The sequence below is a fragment of the Notamacropus eugenii genome, chromosome 5 (genome assembly GCF_028372415.1).
Source record: "Notamacropus eugenii isolate mMacEug1 chromosome 5, mMacEug1.pri_v2, whole genome shotgun sequence".
Classification (NCBI taxonomy): Eukaryota; Metazoa; Chordata; class Mammalia; order Diprotodontia; family Macropodidae; genus Notamacropus; species Notamacropus eugenii.
Genome location: NC_092876.1, coordinates 301,291,863 through 301,316,232, shown reverse-complemented (window position 1 = coordinate 301,316,232; position 24,370 = coordinate 301,291,863). Strand labels below are relative to the sequence as shown.

The following is a 24,370-nucleotide window of genomic DNA, read 5'->3' as shown; positions in this document are numbered from 1 at the left end:
AGCCATGATAAAGAAAAACCAAAGAAGCTTAGTTAGCAATAATAGCTGGTTTTACAATTTCATCTAGGACAGCAAAACTGTAGAAAGGAAAGGTGACTGCCTGATTAAACTGCATGTGTTAAAGAATCACAGACGCGTAAGGCAGAAGGGACCTTAGAGCTCAAGAAGCCCAATCTTTACATGAAGTTGGAGTCTCCTAATGAGGAAGCTTGCCACAGATGCAGAAAATACTTTTGATAATAAAATAACCAATGAAAAACTACTCTAATGAATCTCATTTGAGAGTCTAGCCGCCCTCTCACATGATATGCTGGAAAATTAATACTGAGAAAAATATAAATATTTAGAGACATTTATTTAAGGATTCAAGGGGATCATAATGAAAGGCGTTAAAATGAATGTTTCATATAAACATTTAAAGATTCCCCACCCCCGCTCCATCATTTTAACTTGCTGTGTTAAACTGTGGTTAAAACTTGAGCAAAATGATTATAAAAGTGACCCTATTTCTAAACAGCATTGATCTTGTGAATCTTCCCTTGGACACTTTTTAACTCAAAGTCATTAATGTCATCTGTTAGGAACAATTAATGTGAATAGAAAATAATTGCATCAGGGAGCTGGGGACTCAGAGGATTTTGTGCATTAATATTCACATGCTGTTCGATTACATACTCAATTCTTTACTTCAGTTTTGCTTGGGAGGACTGCTAAAGCAGCGCCATTTCCCCATATTAATTTGTATACTAATTACTAGGGCTTTCTGCACACATTAAATTTGATCTGTTTAATTGCAAATACAATAAACCTCATGATGTATGCCTAACTTCTTCTAAGCTGATGACTAAAAAATGAGAGAGAAATTATATTTACAGTCTGGTTTGTCCTGGACACTACTTCTGTGACTTTAAACACCACCAATCTCTCAAATTAACACACATTTACACACACACAGAATCTCTCTCTCTCTCTCTCTTCCTCTCCCTTTTTCCCTTGATCCCTCTCGTTCTCTTGTACACATATACTCTTCTACATGACTTTCCTTTTCTTCACTAAGATAGCTCAATTGTAAATTGGCTTTGATCCAGACAGTTTCATATATTTGGTAACACTAATTAATTTTAGGGTCATTTCAGAGATCAAAGGTTACATCAAAGATCATAATTTATTTGCTTTTTACTCAGCAGTTTTACAGTCTGCCAAAAATTACAGCAAACAGTGAGTGAATAATCAACATCCTTCTCCACTCCCATTTTGTTTCTAGTGTGCTGCTGATTACAGTGGAATGTCCCAAAATGATGATAATACCAGAGATTTTAAAGGTGTCTTCTAATCTAATAATCAATTCCAAAAACCATTAAGCATCTATAATATATAAGGCACTGTACTATAGTTACTAAGGATACAATGACAGAAAATAGTGCCCTAGAGGAGCTTATATTTTAATAGTTCTGTACAATAAAGAACATATAAACACATGATAACTTAGAAAGCATAGAAAAAGCACTAAAACCTAGGGATCAAAAAAGTCTTCTTATAGGAGGTCACACATGGGCTAATAACTAAAAAACTGACATTATCCCTTCAATGTTAATAATTTCACCTCCCCTAGTATATCAACTATATCCTAACTCTTTTCTATGTACTAGGAATTCATCTTTCCTTTCCTCTTTTGGTTAGTAGACTAAAATATTCCATTAAAATATTGGTTTATTTTATCTCTCCTTTTATCCAATTCAACTTACTACTTAATAACAAATAAATTCAATTCAACAGTTTTTTTTTAAACTAGTATTGTAAAACTTCATTTTAAAGAAATTAGACAAATGTAACTGAGCTTGAAGGAAAGAATGAACAATTGACCTAGCAGTCAAAAATACCACAGTTCAAGTATTCTTCCTATGATACAAATTGGCTTTATGATTTGAGGCAAATCACCTATCAGGGTCCCTAGGCTACTCTGGATTATAAAAAGCAAAGAAAATGTCTGATCTTCATTGGTAAAGCAAGTGCCTCCCTAAGATCTCTCTATATCCATGATATCATAGACCTAGTTAAAGAAAATTCATCAACATTACTCACAAGTAACTACCTGAAAACCAATGCACTATAAGTATAGCTCAAGAATATAAGAATGCCAGGTATGCAACATTTAATGAACTTTCCTGTTATCACCTTAACAAAGAAATATCTAATACTTCAGCAAAATAGATATTGATTCTAATTTATGCAAATTATAAACATTTTTAGAATTTAGAATTTCCAAACTCAAACCAGATCTGGGTTTGAATCCTGACTTTATGATTTATTTGCTATATGATCTTGGGCAAGTTATTTCATTTGTTTTGGCATGAAAGTAAGTCTAGGCAGGTTCTTAAAGGCTCTAGGAACAAAAATATAAACTTTGGTAAGTTCTGACATACATTCAACAATGAATTATGTGTTTCTCTCATCAGGCAACCAAGCAATCAGGTTAGCTTAAGGGTTGGTAATGGTAATTTTAATGGGATGATCTTTCCCATTCATTAATAGGTCCATCTCACCTCCCTGGGTCACATGGATGCCTGAGTCACACCACATGGAACAGGAAAGGGTGGAGCAGGAAGAGGCAGAGCTAGAGGAAAGTTGGGAGGAAATTTAGTCAGACAGCAGTCACAGCTAGGAAAGATGCAGGCAGCTGGCTAGCGTGAGTGAAAGAACCTGTTTGTAATTTTGCTTAATGGAGATGGTTCATGGGAAGCCTAGCAGGGGGAAGGCTTGGGGATGGTGTTGTCCTCTGCATTGTTATTGTGTATAGATTGTTGTTGCTATGATGGATTTGGCTTTCTGGTATCTGAATAAATGTTTTGGTTCTGTCTTCCACGTGGAGAGTCTGCGGTATTTCATGATTCAGAATTGTGCTCGCATGGTCATGGCTGCCACAGAGGCTGTGAATATCACTTTGGCGCTATAGGATTATGAATTTTTCAGCCACAGTAATTCATGAAGTTTATTTGGTGTTATAAGGCTTCTGAAATATATTCACTAGGTCCAGCAAGGACTTGTTTCTGAAGAAATGGAAAGTATTAAGATAAGCAGAAGTTATCAAAGTAAGAAAATGTCCACCCACTCCTGGATGGCCTGTACTAAATTTTGTTATAATGATATTTATTAATTTTTGTTAAGTCTTCCTTTGGAGATGGAGAATCAATAAACAACCATTTATTAAATACTTACTATATGATAGGCCCTGTAATAAGTGCTAGGGATACAGAGAAAAGCAAAAACTGTTGCAACTTTGGAGGAGCTCATTACTGATAATATAGTAAGTATCATTATGCTAAAACTGACTGAATTCCTAAAATGTTATGTGTCACTTTTCACTGTTACCTCTCCACAGTAAATAACCCCATCTTCTTTAGTATTTGCCTCTAAGGTTCCATTTTTTTTCATTCTTTATATCAATATATTTGTTCAAAGGATTTTAGAGTAAAAAAGGGCCCTTAGAAATCAAGCTTTTTTTAAAGACCCAAATTCATTTTTCAGTATCTTACAAAATAGAATACAAAAGCTAACCCAGTATGAGTAGAAATTCTTTCCTGGTCCCTGTATGAAATACTGGTTACTATATTTTAGAGTTATTTCTCTATTTTTTCCATGAAATTTTACTTAACATAGCTTATATGCCTGACTCATAGGCTTTTGGAGATCAATTATACACTTTGCTTCCTTCTTAGCTTTCTCTGTTCCTAGCCAGCTGGCTAGTAATTCACTGCTATCTATTTCATTCCCATCTTAGCAAAGATACTTTGTAGCACAGCCTCATCTATGGACACATCCTATGACTATGTCAAGTAAGACGTGCACACACTTACAGATCACTTCAGAAACATTTAAGAAAGAGGAGACAATCCTCATCCTTGAGGAAGCAAGTAATTAATCAACAAGCACTTATTAAGCACCTATTATGTGCCAGGCACTGGGATAGGTAGTGGGAGCAAAGAGATAATCAATTAAACAAACTCTGCCCTCAAAGATCATACTTCTGATAGGAGGAGATAATATGTACAGTCTACCTTGTTTTATTGTGTTTTGCAGATGTGTGTGTGTGTGTGTGTGTGTGTGTGTGTCACATTTTGGAAATTCTCACAATATTTCAAACTTTTCGTTATTATTGTATCTCTTACAGTGATTTGTGATGAGTAATCTTTGATGTTACCATGTCCTGTTTTGGGGAATCTGGGACTGCATCCATATAAGACAGCAATCTTAATTGACAAATGTTGTGTGTGCCCTGACTGCTCCACCAACTGGCCATGCCCCCATCTCTCTTGCTCTCCCTGAGTCTCCCTATTCCCGGAGACACAACAATATTGAAATTAGGCCAGTTAAGAACCCTACAATGGCCTCCAGGTGTTCGAGTGAAAAGAAGCAAACTTTATTGTTGTCTTATTTGAAGAAATTGCTACAGTTACTTCAACCTTCAGCAGCCACCACCCTGACCAGTGGGCAGCTGTCAATATCAAGGCAAGACTTTCCACCAGAAAAAAGATTACAACTCCATGAGGGTTCCGATGATGGTCAGCATTTTTTTTAAAGTAATAAAGTATGTTTTAATTAAAGAATATACACTAGGTTTTTTAAGACAATACTATTATATACATAACAGATACAGTAGAATTGAAACAATTTTCATATGCACTGGGAAACAAAAAATTGTGTGACTTGCTGTATTGTGATATTGACTTTACTGAAGTGATCAGAAACCAAATCCACAATATCTCTGAGGTATGCCTGTACACAAATATGTCTGTCTGTCTGTTTGTATGTATGTATATATTACAAGGCAGTTTGTGGAGGGAGAAGTACTAGTTAGGCTGAGGTATCAAGATAAACATGATATAGAAGATATTTTCTAAGCTGATGTCTGAAGGAAACCAAGGATTCTAGGAGGTAGATATGACTGAAGGGAATGAATTGCAGGCATAAAGGACAATATGGGCAAATGCACAGAGATGGTAGATAAAATAGGTTATGTGAGGAAAAGCAAGGCAGTCACTTTGGAGGGATCAGGGTGTGAGAAGGGGAGTGACAAATGTAAAGAAGAAGCAGGGATCTCCTAGGAAACACAGGACTAAAATACATGGTTTTTTTCTCATATCTTTCCACTTTGGCCTTTTCATAACTGATCCTGTTTTACAAATTGAGCAATCAATGACGCCCTGCAAATGTATGTCTTCAGCCCTGAATTCACCTGAGTTCTTTCTAGTTCCGCATGTTGAAATGCCTATGGGACATCTCCACTTGCATATGCTTGTAGTATCTCAAACTCAACAGATTCATACCCTTATTTATGGCTTTTCCTCTGTCCAACCCTGCCCATCCTATGGGACTTGCTCATGTTATCCCTAAAGATTTGCACAGGGGGTTCACTCAATATGATGAAGGCCTTTCTGGATTTCTCCTAGAATCAAAGATGAACACTCTGGTTATCCACTTTTCATCCGTTGCTCTTGTCACATATCTTGAGCATATCAGTTGCTTTTCCTTTCTTAGAATCCCTGAATGACATAATACATGATTAAGCAACACTTGGTGAATTGAAGTGTGATCGCTCATTATAGCTTTTTTGTTTTTCCATCATTTTCAAACAAAGAAATACTGAATGCAATGCTGTTTAGGGGAATTTGTATATTTTTATGTATGCAACTGCTTTGTATTTTTTTTAGTGTATTTAGAATACATGGGTCTATGTGTGTTCCATGAATAATTGGAGTATAGCTGTTACAATTTCATTGCTGGTAATGATGTTCTATGTAATTTGGATGTTTGTCTCTATGATAATAACTTTAATATATAAAACTTCCACATATTGATTAGATCTCAGGTGCAGTATTAAAAAAAGACTAAATCTATGAAAACAGACACTAGGCAACAGAGTTTATATAGTAACAGAAAAACACATCCTTGTTTCATGGCCTTGTAACAATGCAAAAGACAAATCTTAGTTTCCAGGACCTTGTCAAAGCCAGGGCAGTCAGTGCCAAACCACACTCTGATATCAGATGAGTTAATTGACATCAATCACCCAGCTCTGTTTTCTCTGCATAATTCCATGTCTGTAATTCAAAGCAGAAAAAATGTCCCCCTCCATGCAATGAATTAGAGGACTCATTGTCCTTGATTTTGCAGGGATGAAAATGTCATGAGTTTCTCAGAAATGGAATGACTGAAGACTCTTCTCCCAGGAGATTAGAACTACAGACATGATATTTTTTCTGAGAAAGGAGTAGCAGCCTTGTTGGGAGGGATGAGTTTTCTTTTCCTGAATCCCTAGAGACTTACTAGTATCTGATAAACACATATATTTCTTATTGAATTGAACTGAATTCTGCTCATCAGATCCTCAAAGTGCTCAAAGTATACTATGTAGCAGTATAGTTTAATAAGATTGTTTAGGATATATTTGTTTTTGCCTTGCTTATGTCACTTCAAATCACAGGGTCATAGATTTGAAGCTGGAAGGAAACTTAAAAATTACCTGTTCTACCCCCTTCATTTTATAGGTGAGAAATTAAGAGAAGGGAATTTATTAAAGTCCCTCATCACAGAAGCAGGATTTGAATCCAGATCCTCAGAATAGAGCATTAGTTTACTTTCCACTGAACCACAATGGAGAGGGTAACTTAAAAAAATCTTGGCACTCAATAAATGTTCAATGTTGATGAAAGATACCAAATTATGTAGAATCAACAATAAAATGTCGCATTTTTACTGTGGGAACTGCTGAACTCAGTGACTGCTGAACCTGATAGAACACTAAGGTTCCATTCAATAATACAAGGTAAGTTGGAAGGCAGACCAAATTTGGAGAACTTGGGTAGTCTTTTCTGTGATACTGAAGAAAAATCAAGGAGGGCAGAGCCAAGACGGCAGAGGAGAAGGACTAACTATAGCTCTATTCCCATAGCCGATAAAATACCTGCAAAAATGACTCTAAATAAATTCTAGAGCAGCAGAAGCCACAAAGTGACAGAGTGAAAGAGATTTCCAGCCCAAGACAGTTGGGAAGGCCAATAGGAGAGGTCTATCACACCGGGCTCAGAGTAGCGCAGCCCAGTCTTGGACGCACCACACCACATGGACAGGATTGAAGCAGGCTTCAGGCCTTGGAATCATGGGTGGCAGCTGCTATTGCCAGATTTTTCAGCCCACAAACACCAAAGACAGTTTCAAAGGTCAGTAAGAAAGCTCTTTCACCTGGGTGAGAAGGGAGCAGGGTCTGGCCCTAGCCCCTATCTCAGGGCAGCAGCAGCCACTGCAGCAGCATCCATTTTGGGAGCCCTCAGCCTAAAGACCCTGCAGGAATTGAGCAGCCAATCTGAGTCTCAGTTCTGAGTGGTGGTGCTGGGGTGAGGAAGAATGTTGAAGTGGTGGAGCTGGTGGTGACTGTGGACAGGGAACACCACTCGCAAATCCTAAGCAGATAAGAATGCTTGCGGCTGCTCCTAGACCAGAGTGCAGGTCAAGAGAGGAGTGAACTCTTCTCCCTTGACTGTGCCACTTTGGAGGAACTGAGAACTTATAGGTCCCCAGAATATACCCTCCACTTGACAAAAGACTCAAAAGTTAAGTAACTGGCTGGGGAAAGTGCCCCCAAAAGGGGAAAAAAATAAGACAATATAACATTACTTCTTAGCAAAAAGGTATTTTCTTCCATCCTTTTGGATGAGGAAGAACAAAGTATACCATCAGAGGAAGACATCAAAGTCAAGGCTTCTACATCCAAAATCTCCACAAAAAAAAAAATGCAATGGTCTCAGGCCATGGATGAGCTCAAAAAGGATTTTGAAAATCAAGTAAGAGAGGTGGAGGAAAAACTGGGAAGAGAAATGAAAGCAATGCAAGAAAATCATGAAAAGTGAGTCAACAGCTTGCTAAAGGAGACCCAAATGAAGAAGAAAATAACACCTTTAAAAATAGACTAACTCAAATGGCAAAAGAGTTCCAAAAAGCCAATGAGGAGAAGAATGCTTCAAAAAGCAGAATGGGCCAAACAGAAAAGGACGTTCAAAAGCTCACTGAAGAAAATAGTTCTTTAAAAATTAAAATGAAGCACATGGAAGCTAATGACTTTATGAGAAACCAAGAAATTACAAAACAAAACCAAAAGAATGAAAAAATAGAAGACAATGTAAAATATCTCATTGGAAAAACAACTGACCTGGAAAATAGTTCCAGGAGAGATAATTTAAAAATTATGGGCCTACCTGAAAGCATGATAAAAAAAAAAACCAGCCTAGACATCATCTTTCATGAAATTATCAAGGAAAACTGCCTTGGTATTCTAGAATCAGAGGGTAAAATAAATATTGAAAGAATCCACCAATCACCTCCTGAAAGAGATCCGAAAAGAAATACTCCTAGGAATATTGTAGTCAAATTCCAGAGTTCCCAGGTCAAGGAGAAAATATTGCAAGCAGCTAGAAAGAAGCAATTCGAGTATTGTGGAAATACAATCAGGATAACACACCATCTAGCACAGCTTCTACATTAAGGGATGGGAGGGCTTGGAATATGATATTCCAAAAGTCAAAGGAACTAGGATTAAAACCAAGAATCATCTATGCAGCAAAACTGAGTATAATAATAATACTTCAGGGGAAAAAGTGGTCATTCAATGAAATAGAGGACTTTCAAACATTTTTGATGAAAAGACCAGAGCTGAAAATCTGACTTTCAAACATAAGAATCAAGAGAAGTATAAAAAGGTTAACAGGAAAGAGAAATTATAAGGGACTTACTAAAGTTGAACTGTTTACATTCCTACATGGAAAGATAATATTTGTAACTCTTGAGACTTTCTTCAGTATTTGGGTAGTTGGAAAGATTATGTACATACAGACTGAGGGAACAGGGTGAGTTGAATAGGAAGGGATGATAGCTAAAAAAATAAAATTAAGAGTAAGCAAGGAATTATCGGGAGGAGGAGAAATGGAACGGCACAAATTATCTCTTATAAAAGAGGCAAGCTTTTTCAGTGGAGGGGAAAAGGAGGGAGGTAAGAGGGAAAAAGTGAAGCTCACTCTCATCACATTTGGCTTAAGGAGGGAATAACATGCACACTCAATTTGGTATGAAAATCTATCTTACACTACAGGAAATTAGGGGAGAAGGGGATAAAGAGGTGTGGAGGGATAACAGAAGGGAGAGCAAATGAGAAGAGGGAGTAATAAGAGTAAACACCTTTAGGGAGGGTCAAGGTCAAAAGAGAGAACAGAATAGATGTGGCACAGGGTAGGATGGAGGGAAAAATAGTCTTTCACAATATGATTATTATGGAAGTCTTTTGCAAAACTACACATGTATAACCTATATTGAATTGCTTGCCTTCTTAATAGGAATGGGTGGGGAGGGAAGAAGGAAGAGAAGTTGGAACTCAAAGTTTTGGGAATGAATGTTGAGAATTGTTTTTGCATGCAACTGGGAAATAAGAAATACAGGTAATGGGGTACAGGAATTTGTCTTGCCCTACAAAAAAAGAGAAGATGGGGGATAAGGGAAGGGAGGGGTGTGATAGAAGGGAGGGCATATTGGGGAAAGGGGTAATCAGAATGCAAGCTGTCTTGGGGTGGGTGGAGGGGAGAGATGGAGAGAAAATTTGGAACTCAAAATCTTGTGGAAATAAATGTTGAAAACTAAAAGTAAATAAATTTAATAATAAAAAAAGAAAGATCAGGGCCCTTTAGCATCTATATAGGAAAATCAAATGGAGAGTTTTGTGGTTGCTGTATTTATTTTTACATTTCCCCTTCCCAAGTTTTGAGAAGGAAAGAGAGGTAGAATGGTATAGTAGGAAGCTAGTCCCCTCCTATCTTTCCAGTCTTACACCTTACTCACCCACATATACTCTTTGATCCAGTGATACTGTCCCCCATCTGTTCCATGAAGAAGACACTTCTTGTCTTGGTTCTGGGTATTGTATCTTGCTAGCCCCTTGCTAGCTCACCTGGGATCCTCCTCTGCCCTGACTACCTCTGGCTTTCTTCATGTCTCAATTAAAATCTTACTTTCTACAGAAATCCTTCTGCATCTCCTCTTAATTGTAGTGTCTTACCTCTGTTAATCATTTCCTATTTCTCCTGTACATTGCTTGCTTTGCCACTAGCGGTTTGTCCCTTGCCTTCCCTGATATTTGAAATAGCCAGTTTCCTTCAAGACTCATGGGACACCTCCTACATGAATCTTTTCCTGAACTTCTCTATCCCCCAGCTGCTAACGCCCTCTGACCCAAAGCTTCTTAGTATTTATTCTGCATATACTCTGCATATTTGCATATCTCACACTTCAGAATGTAAGTTATTTGAGGGAAATGACTATTTTTGTCTTTGTATGCTCTATGCTTAGTAAAGTGTCTGGGACATAGGAAGTGCTTAATAAATGCTTATCAATTCATGTGTGGACCATTTGTAAGAATGCTTTCTGAATAATTAGATGGAAAGCTAGAGGCTTTGGATGTGCTGAGGATACTAAAATGAAGTACATGGAAAATTTTTTAAATAGCTATGAAAATGATTTAGATAACTGCTTAGTAGGAAGCTTTAATCGCCAAATGATTTCCCTAGATTTTATATTGTTCGTGTATTATACATTATAAATTCTGGCTTACTCAGAGAAGTGAGCCTTCACCTACCCTTCCAGATGCCATCAGGAGAGAACTGTAGGAGACCCCTGTTTCACATTTCACAGTGTTTCATTTGATTCCATTAAGTATTTATTATATAACTGAATATTAGATAACTACATATTATATAACTGTTATATGGTCATTTCTTGGATCGTCACAAAATTTGAGCTGAGGACAAAAAATCTTTTTGGATGAAAGGTAATGTTTAATTAATTGTGCCATCACTTCCATTTGGGGATGTAAAGAAAAACCATAATATCTGACATTCACTCAACCTGCTGAAATGACAAGAAGTGAGTTCACCTTCTCACTATTTTCCTAAAGACCTTTTAAAAATATGTCCATCATTACCTAATCTCAATTCAGAGATGTTACTCTGTCAGAAATTTTTAGAGCTAATCCTTTTTTTAAACTATCCACCTATCCACTATTCCACGGTGTAATTATTTCCCTTGTCAACTTTAACACTCATCTCTCATATCAATCTTTGCAATGCCCTAAGTGTGCTTAGTAGCCTTAGGACAGTCCCAGTTTCTTTTTCTTCTCTGCAGAAAGCTTTCGATGTCAAAATCATTTGAAGGAAAAGGTCTAAATCTTCTGTCAAAAGTACCTCCATCTCAACTGGGGTTGCAAAGCAACTTTCCCAAGAAGACAGCTTTTCCTTGTTGGGTGGTATATACATAGAATGCCCTCATCTGCTATAGATTGCTGAATTCTCGAACATTGTGTTAAAGAAACACAACATGAGTCACACTTAGAATTTCGGTATGATAAAAGAGCATAGGAGAAGTGACTTCTGCCCTGAGGGGGTTCCATTCTAATTGATCAGGCAAAAACCATTCTATTAAGTACCTATTGCCCCATGGAACCATTTACCAGGCTCTGTGGGGAGATTCACAGGAAGTTTATTAGTTAATTTACTATCTAGACCAAGGGTTAGTAACCTTGGGTCTGTGAACCTATTTCAGGGAGGTATAGGAACCAGGGAAAATTCCATCTTTACATCAATATAATTGGTTTCTTCTGTAATCTTAATGCATTTAATAAATGCATTTAAAAACATTATTTTGAGAACGGGGTACATATGCTTCAGCTGTCAAATGGGGCCATGACAAAAAAAGGTTAACAACTGCTGTTCAATTTGTGGGCTGTGACTTCCTAGTTATTAGAAAGGATCATAAAGCCATATAACTTTAGAGATCATCTATTTCAACCACCTCATCTCACAGGTCAGGAAAATGAGGCTCCAAGAGGAAAAGTGACTTGCCCAAAATACGGCAGTACGGGACAGAGTGAGATTTTGAGCCAAGGTTCTCTGAAAATAAATCCAATCATATGTTTATTTTATCAACAATTTCTTATAATAAAATGCCATGTGAGAATGCTTGTAATTTGATATTTCAAAAATGAGTCATTCTATTTTAAAATATGGGGGTGAAAGTTACAAAATACTATTGTTGGGACTAAGAGATCATCTTATCCAACCCTATCATTTTGCAAATGTGAACAGTTAAGGACCAAACAAGTTAAATGACTCATCCTAGTTATTTAGGTACACAGCCAAAACTAGAATATAGCTGTTCAGTCATTTAGTCTAATGCACCTTCCACAATCCTATGGACGTACTATCTGGGCACGGTGGAAAATCCAAATGAATTTACAAAACAAATTAACCAAATGATATAGCTCAGGTAAAGAAAGGAGACAATAGAATCATGGACATGGAAGACAAGGAAGCAGCTAAGTATGTACAAGACAATATCTGATTAAACCTCCTAATAGCCCACAAGTCAAGGAGAACACCTACAATAGGGGAATTACACACTGTCCCTAAAATCTGTGCTCAAGCCTAAGGAAGCGGAGTGGGGGTGGTGGAGGGGGAGGAGATGTAGAAATCACTTTGGAAAGCCCTCACTTATGCCAATTAGACATATAACTGAGGGGAGTATGAGTTGGGAACGTTCTGAACGGTCTGAAACACAGCACGATCTACAGGCAAGTACAGAAAAGTATTTGTTCTGGGGGCACAGGTTAGATGAACTAAGAGCTAAGTTTAAACTCATTTGCCTGCCTGTCATTTCTTAAGAACTTTGGGAATGTTCTGCTTTCTACTTGGCTGGGTTTTGATGGGGGTGGGGGGGGGAGAGAAAGATTTCATTTAGATTCAAGCTAGTCATCTTGGTAGTAAAAAAGATCCTGAAGCAACTCAAGATTTCCATTTTAACATTAATTACTTTGACTGGTACTTTGACAAGTGTTTTCTAATGAGCCCTTGTTTTGTTGTACTACCTATAGTTTCTTTTTTTAGCTGTCAAACAAAATGTTATTTCTCATGGACTTCCGCAGCCTTCTTTGTTCTCTGCTTGTGTGAACTTTGAGGGAAATCATTGTGTTTCTTCATGTTTTGCTGTTCAGAGTCAGAAGAAAAAGAAATCCAAACTCTTGGCTCTCTCCATGAGACTCTTCCATCTTAAAGCATTATCTTTGAATATCCTCTGTACATGGAATGCTCTCTCTCCTCATCTCTCCCTCCTAGCTTCCCTATTTTCCTTTAAGTCTCAGCTAAAAACATCTGCATAACACCTTTCCTCATTCTCTTTTAAGGCTAGTACAATTCCCCCACCCCAAGATTATTTCCAATTTGTCTAGTCTACATGTTGTTGGATCAAATAAGATAATGATTATAAGGTGCTTAGCACAGCTAAATGCTATTCAAATGTTAGCTATTTTTATTGTTGTTATTACATGGTTGTTAGCATGTTGTCCCCTCTTTTAGGCGGTAATCTCCTTGAGAGGGCGGCTGGTTTTTGTCTTTCTTTGCATCCCCAGAACTTAGTATGGTGCTTGACACACAGTAGGTGCTTAATAAATACTTGTTGACTTGACTTGAAAGGTATTTTAATGAAGACAAAGGAGGTGAATGTGGTGTTAACTTTTTCATCTTTTAGTGCAGTTGGTTTTGAAAAACAAGTCACAGGGTTATACATTTAGAGTTGGGAGTGCCATAACAGGCTGTTTAGTCCTGTAGAGACTGCTCTTGATATGATTTCTACAATTCTACCATGAGGTCCACAGAATGTGGATTGCATGTTGGATTGCAATGGAATAAATGACCAATGAGTTAGGGTCTTCCTCAAAGTATTGATCATAGCATCACAGTGGTGGATCTGTGAATTACCTCAGAGGTCATCAAATTTAACTTCTTCATTTTACAATCTAGGAAACTGACCCCAGAGATGTTATGTGACTTGGCCAAGGCCACACTTGTAGTAAGATTCAGAGGTGGAATTTGAACCCAGTGGTCTGATTGCAGAGCCAGTATTCTTTCCATTATACCATCTGACTCCTGCTAAATAGCATGATTTATTTAATGTTGCTTTTTCTCTAAATCAACAACTGAAGTATCCAAATGAAATTGCTGGCTGTACCAAGAGGCACAATGAATAAATAGTTAGAAAGAAAGAAACATAAACTTGCAAGCACAATATAGCACTTTTACTCTTTGACTCAACTTTTACAAATGATTACCTTTAACCTAATCTAAGTGACTATTTTCCTAGTCTCAACTGAAATCATTTTTAATCTTCTCATAGGAGTTGGTGGTCTTTTAGCTATTCTTACCCTGGCCAAGTTGGAGGGCATCCTGTTTCTCCATTTGTGTCATTTAAAACCTTTCTCAAGCTGCTTATTCTAGTCTCCATAGCTAGGACCTTCAATCAATCCATCAGCCAGCATTTATTAAGCACCTACTAGGTCCCAGATACTGTGTTGGATATTGGGTATTATAAAGATTAGTAGCTTACATCCAATGGGAGAAACAACATTTACACATGTAAGTTAATGCCAAAGACACTGCAGTCATTTGGAAGGAGTCACTAACAGCTGTGGGGCCAAGGGAAGGCTTATTATAAAAGGTGGCACTTGGGAACCCTGAAGGGAACTAGAGACGCTAAGAGGCAGAGATGAGGAATAAATACATTTTCAATAGAGGGACAGCCTATACACAAAGACATGGATTGGGAAGACAGAGTATTGCATTTGAAGAACAATTAAAAAAACAGTTTGTAGAATGGAACAGAGCCTATGAAAAGGAGCAATATATCCTAGGTTTGGAAATGTAGCGGGCAGCTAGGTGGTGCTGTGAATAGAATGCCAGGCCTGAAGTAGGAAAGACTCATCTTTGTGACTTAAAAACCCATCACTCACTTACTGGGTAAATCACTTCATCCTGTTTGTCTCAGTTTCCTTATCTGTAAAATGAACTGGAGAAGACAATGGCAAATCACTCCAGTACCTTTGCCAAGAAGACCCCACATGGGGTCATGAAAGGTAGGACACAACTGAAACAACTGAACAACAAAACCAGAGATTATTCTTTTTCAATCTGGCAGGTGAGAAGAGGAGGCCCATCCTGGTGAGTCATCCAACCAAGGCTATAGCGAGGTCATGATGAATGCAAACAGTGGTGGTCACATTATTCAAATTTACACTGCATATTTTCAGTAGACTGAAACAATTGCCAAGTTTTACCTAATAAAATCTTCAGACAATATGTATGCAAATATATGTGGCTACTTCTGGGAGTTCAGTTTTGAACTAATCTAATGGGAACCAAGCTGCAGTCCTTATTCAGAAAATATGTGTCCCAAGTCAAGACTTAATGAGCATTTACTAAATGCCTACTATATTCCAGGTACCACTTAAGCGCTGAGGTCACAAAGAGAGCCCAACATACTGATGTCTTGTCCTTTCCCAGAATGCAGATCAAGGCATATGTAACAACCACAACCAGAGATTTTCTTTTTTTCCTTTTCACCAAATCACTTTTAAATGCTGGCTCCTAAAGACCATGAGAATCTCCATTCTGCTGCACTGTCTCATAAACTATGTAAAGAAATGGGACTTTAGAATTGTAATGTACCCTGGAGATTTTCTGCTTTAACCCCTTCATTTTACATTAGAAGAAACTGAGGGCCAGTGAGAGGAAATTACCAGACTAAGGAGATACAGACATGACAATGGAATAGGCAATATATTGAGGGGAGAAGAGAAATAACAGAATCACAAGATTTAGATTTAGAAACACCATTGCTAGTAAATAAATAAATGAGTAAATACATACGTGTGTGTGTTCATCCTTTGTTCCTGAGGAAGACCATGCCATCAGAGAAATGATGACATGACTTGCACTTGACTTTTTTTTTGAGTGAGGGAGGGCTATGCAGGTCACCAGCCTCACTTCTCCTCCAGAGCCATCTAAATTCAGTGACCAGATATTCATCAGGATGACTGGAGATGACCTAAGATGAGGCAACTGGGGTTAAGGGACTTGCCCAAGGTCATAGAGCTAGTGAGTGTCAAGTGTCTGAGGTGAGATTTGTTCTCAAGTCCTCCTGACTCCTACACTGGTGCTGTATCCACTGTACCACCTAGCTGCCCCACATACATACATACACATAAACATATATAAGTGAATGAATGAAGGTTCAAGGATGAAACATTTTCCCCACAGACTGTGTTCAACATAAGATCATAATTTCAAACCTAAAGTTTCAGACAGAGCTTTGACATGCTATCTGTTAACCATCTGGTTAAAATCCATCATGCCTGAGGAACTGCCACAAAAGTACAATGTAAAGCCATCCCACAAAGACTCTTTTTAAATGTTTACTTGAGTTTGAAACTAGTCAGACAGCCTCTGCCACCTAGTTCATGTCCCTTAAATATGAATAGAAATGACTTTTTTTGACATTAAAAAAGTATCTTTTCTTATTTTTAATTGTGGGGCACATATAATATAAAAAAAATCAAAAGCTTATCTGACATACATTTGCATTTTCTTTCCCTAGCTGTTAAACTGTAAGCATGGAGTTCATTTGTACATTCTGAGGGCCTGAGTCTGTTCATGCAGCTGCCTCATCTTAGGGGGAGCTATATGGGAATATCTCAAAAGTGACAACTCAGGACACTGCAATGGATTAGGACTGGGGGGAGTTCCTTGGTTTGGGCTCATTTTTTCCCCTTCTGCTTCATGTGTACAAGAAAATAGTCATTGCATGCGATGGTCAGTCTGGTAATTAGTGAAAAGAAACTCTGGAAGCCCACTTTGCCATCTTGGCACTGGTCCAGGTCTTTCATAATCTGGTCTACATCTAAAGGGTCTTTCTGGTTTTCCAAGAACCCGAGGAACTCTTTTTCCATGAGAACTCTTAGATCTTCTTTTGTTAAGCAGCCTTTGTCTCCAGCAAACTTAGGAAATGTAAACATCATAGTCTCCATGGCATGTTCCATTTGAGATGGCATCCTGGCAGGGTCTTCTGAAACCCTGCCTAAGCAAGAAGCAGCAGCTGAGTGTGAACAAAACGAGAAGACTAGAAATGACTTGATTTAAAAAAATGAATACAAAAAACTGGGAATTCTCCTTTCTTTCACCTGGAACAAAGACCTAAGACTAGACTTGAGACCAAGTCCTCTGAATAAAGCCACTCAGTTTTTTAATTCTTGGGACTGAGCTGTCCAGCTGACAGGTGAGTGAGTACAAAGCTACCTAATTCATTCTATCTCGCACATTTTAGTCAGCCAACAGGAAATCTGCCCTAGTTGGGCATTTTACCACCCAAACAAGCTTGCTTTTTAGATAAAGCATTGAATACATCTTTAACATATGCTGGACATTGTGCGATATTCTGAAGATACATATAAAAATAAATAAGACCCTCCTTGTCTTCAAGGTACTTACATTCCAATGGAAGGAGACAACACAGAAAGTGTGTACACACACACACACACACATGTGCTAGGAATCAGAAAGGGGTAAGGAGGAAAAAGGTACTTCATCAGGGGCACGCCTGGAAGACTGCAATAAGTTAGACAGTTCTTTTATCTCTTACCCTGAATACAAGGGCACACCTGAATTGGCCAAGGTCTCCCATTGCATCCTGGGTCATCTCCAGTCATCCTGAGAAATATCAAGTCCCTGGATCCAGATGGCTCTGGAGGAGAAGTGAGGCTGGTGACCTGCATAGCCCTTCCTCACTTAAATCAAAGTCAAGTGCAAGTAGAAATTTCTCTGATGTTGTGGTTTTCTTCGAAAATGAAGGATGAACACAAACAGACAAGGGCACAACAATTCACTTTCCAATGGTTTCATTCATAACCATGTGATTTTTCAGACCCAAATTCCTTTCTCTGTCCATCACCTGTATTGTCTTCCCTATTAGAATTAAAGTTTCCTGATAGCAATGACTGTCTCTTTTTGGGTTTTGTATCTCTAACGTCTCCCATATAGCAAAAGTTTAAGAAATTACTTTTCTTGCATTAATTCATTCATTCACTATGTTAACACCCTATGTGCACACACATTCTTCCCTCCTTTTCCCAGCTGGAGCTAAAATGTGGTAGAAGGGGCAGGTACCAAGTAATCCTGACCTGGAGAGTTATATCAGCTCCAAAAGCTCCCAGAATCTGCATCCTCCTCCTCCTTCTTCTTCCCCTTCTTATCAACTAATGGCCAAGGTATTTGGTACAGTGAGCACAAAAGGAACGCAACAGTTCAGTGTGACTCAATAAACATTTATCAAATGCCTCAAGGAGTTTTCATTCAAAAGAAACCTTTTTCTAGCTTTCCAAGCTTCTTCCTCATTATACCCCTTACGGGGGGTAGGAGGAGAGATAGACAATCATGTATTATTATAAACATGTAGGATTTATGGTTAGTAAAACCCTTCTACATATATCATGTCTTTTGATCCTCACAAATACCTTATGATATAGATGGGGGGGTGGGTATTATTATAATCATTTTCTAAATAAGGAAACAACCCTCAGAGAGGTTAGTTTTTTGTCTTATCAAGCTTGGAACCAAGAACCATGCAACTTTTTGCAGTCATGCTCCTGATGAAGTATCTTTTTCTTCTTACCCCTTTCTGATTCCTAGCCCCCTTTGTGTGCTGTCTTCTTACATTAAAATGTAAGCATCTTGAAGGCTTTTTTTTTTACTTTTATATGTATCTTCAGAATTTAGCACAATGTCTAGCATATGTTAAGAATTTATTCAATGTTTCATCAATTGAGAAAGATTAAATTATTTCACTGACTAATGACTAATAAGTGATTGAACTAGGGTGACCTTTTCCACCTGAAATGCCTATAACTTTTCATTTACACATCTGTATTTTACTTACTGTGTTTCATTTGTTTATTTAGCTATAATTACCTGGCTAACTGTGTGTCCCAGCCCTTATCAGATGGTAAACTCCTTATCTAAACTCGTCTTTTCTCTGGTGCCTAGCACACAGTGTGCCTCTGCACATAATACAGGCTTATTAATAAGTCTGAATTTAGCTGAATTTTCAAGGCTCTTTATCCTCTGAAATGTTACACAGATATAATATCCCTCCCCTCATCTTTCCCCATATATTGAAATTTAAGGGGGATGGAATGATGCTGAGAGCCTCTTTGCACAAATAATGGCTAAAAATAGGTGAATGTGCAGGTACAAATGGGTATGGATAAAGCCAAATGCTTCATCAGCCTGAGTCATATCTCAGGCTTTTCCAGATGTGCTGACTGGTCAGAGGGTGCAAATTGCTATATTTTAAGTCATCCCTGACCAAGCACAAGCAAGTACTTGATAATTTTGTGAGGGACAGCTTCACTGCCTAGTGCCTGCTATGAGGCTCGGCCTAAGCTTCCCTTTTTTAATCCCCTTTTTGTGGGTCAAGGGCTGATAACTTGAACATGGAAAAAGCATAATGGCTAGACAGTATATATTTGAGTCCCACATACCAATTCACTGCTCTGTGCCTTGGGAAAATTCTGGTCCTACGTAGGCACGTGGTTCTCATGGTTTACACTCAGTGTTCTCCAGGAGAGTTGTACAGTGAATTAATGCCTTCCCTCCCATTGAGATTTCTATGTCTATAAAAACTGATAGCCAGTTATAATTTTAATGCATCCAGAAAACAAGTAAAAGCTAAAGTAACACTAACAAACACTACACAAAATCTTTCTTCAAATAAACTGGATTAAGCCTCAAATCTTGACATCTGTGTGTGTCTGTGTGTGTGTGTGTATGAGACAGAGAGAGAGAAGGAGGGAGGAAGGGAGGGAGAGAAGGAGAGTGTGTGTGTATATGTGTGTGTGCATGCATATATTACAGCTACAAAGTACAACTCTTATGTCTGCTGTAGAAAAGAATAATTTAGCAAATTCATGAATTGTGCTTACCTTGACACTGTCTTCCCAAATGAAATTGTTTAAGGAAAAGCCTGGTGCCCTGAATACAAACAATCAGTGGGTATATTTCTATTTCACAAGCATGTCTGAGATGCCTTGCATTTTCTCACTAAAGCCTTCTTAATCTTGAAAGGCAGCCTAGTGTCTTCAGGGGAGTGTTGGAAGGCCTGGGTTCAAATTCTGCCTCTGATGCTAGCTGGGCAAATCACTTAACCTGGTTAAATCTCAGTTTCCTTTTGTATAATGATGATGACAAGGTCTGTGATACCTCACAGGGTTGTTTTGGTGGTGGCAAAGCTGTGATTTTATCGGTATAGGGAATTTCCAATAAGTAAACTACCTCTACCAATGCAGATTGGCCCTTGCTCTGTAACTCAGAGTTGCAAATGACCTTGACAGGGTGAGTGAACTGGCAAAAGTCACATACCCCATGTGTGAGAGGCGGCTGCTTCTGAGGTGAACTCTAGTCACTAGTTGGGAGTCTCCACTGAGTGTATGAAATGATTTATAAATAAAAAGCCCTATTTCAGCATCACACAGCATTTTGTCTTCCCCTCTACGAGGTACTTATGTTGTATTCTACTCATTTGTACAAATATCAAGTCCTCTTACTAGGCTCAAGGATGCAAGAGGTTAGAAACCCTTTATCTACATTTTTCTATACCTCCCACCTTTGAGTAGAAATTTCCTGTAAAGAGTAGGTACTTAGAATTTTTTTAAATTAAAATTAATTAAAAGGATCAAGTTAAAAGAAATCAAATAAGGTGCAAAAATGCAATTAAAGCATTTTCCAACTGTTCTCAGAAAAGGCATCGAAAGCCCTTCACAGCCTGCCCTGGTTCCTGCTTACCTTTTGTTTGGTCCTTTCACTTATGTCCCACTCTTCTGGACTCCATTTGGAGTTTTCTTAGCGAAGAGACTGGAGTGATTTAACATTTCCTTCTCCAGTTCATTTTACAGATGAGGAAACTGAGGCAAAAAAGGTTAAGTGACTTGCTTAAGGTCACACAGCCTCTAAGTGTCTGAGGCCAAATTTGAACTCAGGAAGATGAGTCTTCCTGACTTCAGGCCCAGAACCCTACCCCATACATCACCCAGCTGCCCCCTTCTCTGTTTACATGCCTGAAGCTTTCCTGTCACTTCAACAGAGAAGGAAACCTTTCATTTCACAATGGGAGATGAAATTAATAGTCTAGACACCCCAAGACCAGGTAATGAACTGACAAACTCCCTTGCTTTAAGTCCTGTTCTTTCTTCAGCGGAAGAAGAATCACAAGAGAACAGGATGACTATAGGTGACTGAGGATTAGGGACTGAGAAAATGAAGAAAGGGATCATGAAAGACAAACTGCCAACAGTGCCTTTCATAAGTATTTGCAGAGTGTAGCTGTTGAATTTCAGTTTGCCAAAGGCCAATCATTATGTTAATCTTTGTGAACAGTAATGTTTGTGCTAAGGTAGGAGCCTGCCTGGGGAAGGGCACTGTATCATTCAATGGAAAGAGCCTTGGCTTTGGGGTCAGAAGGTCCTAACTCAAATTTCTTCTATTTTCTATCTATATAACCATATATATATATACCTATATAAGCCAAGTCATAACCTCACTGAGCCTAAGTTATCTTCACCTATAAAATGAAGAATTTGGACCAGATGACCTCTAAAGTATTTTTATGTTCTTTTTGTATATTGTAGAAATATATGTGAATTTTTGGGGGGAGGGGCTGCTACCTGAGCACCTTTTGCTAACAGTGAGGAATAAATATGGTTCAGTATAATGTACCTTTAAATCCTAGAGTTTAAAACCCTACATCTTTAAAGATATGACACCATTCCTTATAAGAATTTTCATCCTCACACTTAACAGCCCAAAAGACACAGATCCGTATGCTTTCAAATGGGGCCACATCTCATCAATGTTGATTAAAATAGTTTACATTTACACAGCACTTTAAGGTTTGCGAAACACTTTGCATACTTAACTCATCTGATTTTAATAGCAATTCTCCAAAAGACTGGTGATATTACCACACCCATTTGACAGATAAGGAAACAGACTGGGAGAAATTAGGTGACTTGCCTAGGTTTACACAGCCAGGATCTGAGGCACGTCCAGCTACAAGTCAGGAGTGAGCTAGAGTCAGCTGGAAGGAGCTGGATGTTACATTTTCCATAAGAACATTTATCAGCAAACTTGATTTACTGTTTTATGGACTCCCTGGACTTAACAAAGTGATAGAGAAATTGATAATAATGCACTTAAAAGTTTATAACAAATACATTCCTTGCCCCAACTCCTGAGTCGGTTCTGAAACATTTACCAGCATAGCCCCCTCCAAGTCCAGTACTCTCCTCACTAAATCATGCTTCCTCCATGATAAAAAAGTGTCATTTTGAGGTTGTGCAGATAAACACAACAAAGAGACACTAAAACCACTACCCTCTTATGTTAAAAGGTGATACTAAGTTGGAAAATACCTTGCCTGTGTTTTATATAGTCATTAAATTATTGAGAATTTTCATAATAGACACTTTTTAAAAACATCCTTAAAGGAATTATTATAAGCAAAGTATCTGACCCTAAGGGTAATATAGATTAGTAGATTAAGTGCTGGTCTGGGAGTCAGGAAAAGATGACTTCAGATTCTGCCCCTGACAAGAGCAAGGTGTCCATAGGCAAGTCATTTCACCTTTACTTTTCTCAGGCAATTTGCCAGATCAAAGTTTCTTAACATTTTTGTGTGTGGCATGGATCCCACTGGCACTGTGATAAAGCCTATGGACCCCTTCTCAGAATAATGCTTGAAAATGCATCAAATAAAATACAGAGGAGTACAAAGGTATCCAATTATATTGGAATAGTTTTTGAAAACTTAAAAAAAAAAAGTGTTAATAGACCTCACCTTTGATCAAGAGGTGGAAGAGATCTCAGGGGGCATCTAGTCCAATCTGTCTCATTTTACAGATGAAGAAAGTAACTTAGCTGCTAAATGGCATACAGATTGTGATCTTTGGTAATGGAGAAAGTTCACTGCCCTCATGAAATCACTGGTCCTTAGAGTATCTTGGTTAGAATCCTAGATTATCAGAGCTGGAAGAGATCTTACAGATCGCAATGAAACATTATGTACATATATTCATTCCCTTATATTCATATACATATGAATTTTGTGGCAAAATACATTATCACAAATAATTTAAAGAGTGATTTACCTAAGGTTTACATAGGTAGTAACAAACAAAGCTAGGGGAGGGTGAGCCCAAGTTCAAGGTTCAACACACACACACACACACACACACACACACACACACACACACACACACACACACACATTTTAGGTGTTTGATTACAGAGCACCAGAACAGCTTTACTTGCCACTAAATCTCACTAGAGAAAAGGGTGATGTTTATTTAAAAATTACTATCATGGATTATAACCTATTGTTTGTTACTCTTTAATATTTTGATCTGAGTTGGCCAAGGAGATTCCATTCATTTCATAAAGCTTATGGAGGCCTATTACACAAAAAGTAATTTCTGCTTTGAATATGTAGTGACTGCCTGCAGTCTCACCTCCCATGATATTTAATCCAAAGTTGCTGAACATTACCTTCCAGATTTATTACCTTAGAGTTCCTCACAACCTAACTTGAAGCTGTGGTAAAATGAATTTGCCTCATAGGCTTCATTTACACAGATTTGCATCCTCATTCTCCTGTAGCTTTATCCCCAAAGTATATCCACCGCCCTCCCCAATCTGTTGCGGCTCTACCCCATGGTAAGGAACTTCATGGTGGCATAAACAAGTAGTTGGAGATTGTTGTTTATGCTCATTTCTAATAGCTATTTGAAACAGAAGACATAAAATTACCAGCTTACATTATTGTTCCATAGTAACAGTGGGGAGGGTATATGTAAAACAGATATTAAAGGATTAACTGTAAAATACATTTCACTAAGCTAAATCATTTCCTGATAAATGGTAGTTTCCAGCGATTACATAGGATTCATCAAGTTGAGTGGATTTATTTTTATTTTTCTGTTAGTCTGCAAAAAATATTCCATACTGAAATTTAATTCTTCTTCCCACCCTACTGTTTACCCACGTTTTGTTTTGGTTTTTTTTTTTTTTTTGCTTCTTTTGTCTTCTTTGGACAGAGGTGCATGTCTAAACAGGGGTCTCTGAAATGTATATGTATATGTATGCATGCATGCATGCATGTATGTATATATACATATACTCACATGCACACATATACAGTCATACATACATACATGCATGCATACATTTCAATAAAATGGATTTCCTTTGTAATCCTATGTATGTTGTTTTATGAATTTAAAAATATTATTTTGAGAACAGGTCCATAGATTTCAACAGATTTCCAAAGAAACAATCTGACACACAAAAAAGGTTAAAAATCCTTGGGATAGAAGTTGATAAAAAATGACTATTTGAGACAGAGATGA

At 37.9% G+C, this 24,370-nt stretch overlaps 1 protein-coding gene and 1 pseudogene across 12 annotated transcripts in view; both read right to left on the bottom strand.

Moving 5' to 3' along the window:
* NCKAP5 (NCK associated protein 5) overlaps nt 1–24,370 on the bottom strand; it is a 1,146,457-nt gene that overhangs the window by 138,313 nt on the left and 983,774 nt on the right. The gene's annotated exons all lie outside the window — the stretch shown is intronic.
* On the bottom strand, nt 7–24,193 carry LOC140506272 (protein S100-A10 pseudogene; annotated as a pseudogene).